The sequence below is a fragment of the Crocuta crocuta genome, unplaced genomic scaffold, assembly GCF_008692635.1.
Source record: "Crocuta crocuta isolate KB4526 unplaced genomic scaffold, BGI_CrCroc_1.0 scaffold581, whole genome shotgun sequence".
Taxonomy (NCBI): Eukaryota; Metazoa; Chordata; class Mammalia; order Carnivora; family Hyaenidae; genus Crocuta; species Crocuta crocuta.
In genome coordinates, this window is record NW_027528635.1 from 435352 (window position 1) to 437117 (window position 1766).

Genomic DNA, 1766 nt, shown 5'->3' on the forward strand with positions numbered 1-1766 from the left:
TTTTAAGTGTGATAGGAAGACATTACAGTGTGTTAACAGGGAAGAAAAGTGACTTGATTTATTTTTTGAAATTATTTTTTAACGTTTCTTTTTGAGAGAGAGATGGTGGGGGGCAGGGAGGAGGGAGACACAGAATCCGAACTAGGCTCCAGGCTCCGAGCTGTCAGCACAGAGCCTGACACGGGGCTGGAACCCACAAACCATGAGCTCATGACCTGAGCCGAAGTAGGATGCTCAACTGACTGAGACACCCATGCGCCCCTTTACTTGATTTATATTTAAGGAAGTTGCCTTGACCGACCTACGAGGTGCCACCCCACTGGAACGTTCCTGTGTTGGCTCTCTTGTTTGCCAACTTCGCTCTTTTTCTCTTTGTGGGTTTCCTTCCTTATTTTGGTCTTGAAAATTTTCCATAGCTTTCTTTTTAAAAGTGCAAAGGAGGGGCGCCTGGGTGGCTTGGTCGGTTAAGCGTCCGACTTTCGCTTGGGTCATGATCTCGCGGTTCGTGGGTTCAAGCCCCGCGTCGGGCTCTGTGCTGACTGCCAGCTCAGAGCCTGGAGCCTGTTTCGGTCTGTGACTCCCTCTCTCTCTGACCCTCCCCTGCTCACCCCGTCTCTCTCTCTCTCTCTCCTAGAAATAAATTTTAAAAAAACATTAAAAAAAAGTGCAAAGGAGATTAATTTGTAGGCACGGCTTATCAGAAAATACATTTTCCTTGTACTGTTGATTGATATTTTTTCCTTGACCTAGAATTCTAAGCTGAATGTCATTTTCTCTCATTTTGCAGGCATTGCTTCATTATCAAATTAGCTTCCAGTAATGCTGTCAAGAAGTTTGATGGCACTGTAATTCCAGATTCTTTGTACGTAACCTATTGTTCTAACCTCTCTGTAAACTTTTAGACTTTTCTCTTTATACCCGGAGTTCTAAAATTGCATGATATGTCTCGGTACGGTGCCTTGATCACACAGTGTGCTGGGGGAAAGACGGACCTGTACAGATTATAACCTCTTGTTCTTCAATTCTAGACATTGTGCTTGTGTTTTAAATACATGTCTCCTCTGTTCTTTCCTTCTCCCTCCTCCCCCTTCATTCCCTTCCTCCCTCCCTCTCTCCCTCTCTCTCTCTCTCGTTCTCTCTCTCCCTCTCTCTTGTTCTCTCTCTATATAATCTCATTATAATTTGGGTATCTTAAATTGATTCTCTAATTTGTTTATCTTTTTTCTGCTGTGTTTCTGATTTTTGTTCTAAATTCCACGTTTTACATGATATACTGGTGTCTCTTGCCCAGTTTCTACTTTTCCAGATTTTTGAAAAAGTGGATGCATATTTTTATTTTCTAAGACCATTTTCTTGTTTGGGGAATGTTTCTTTTTCAATATTATCTTTTCCTATTTTATAGATTTAATATGTACTTTATCTGAGATAGCTAATGATGGTTAACGAGATTATTAATAATATGTTTTGCTCCTTAAGTTATTTCTGTTTCTTAGTATTTTTTGTATGCTTGTTTATAAAGGTCTCTCTCTTTCCTTTGGAGAATTTTCTCAGATGTCCGTTGTCCCTTGGATGTTTGCATGTTTAAGAGTGAGACAGTAAAACTACATTTGGAAATTCTGAACAAATACATTGTGCCACTGACCTGTGGACTTCAGTGTGGTAGATGCCCACATGCGAGTACTTGCAAGGCATTTATCTGGAACCGGTTATTCTAATCTACCCCGTTGGGATGTGGTGTTGATTCTGAGATTTGTTCTGGTGAAGGC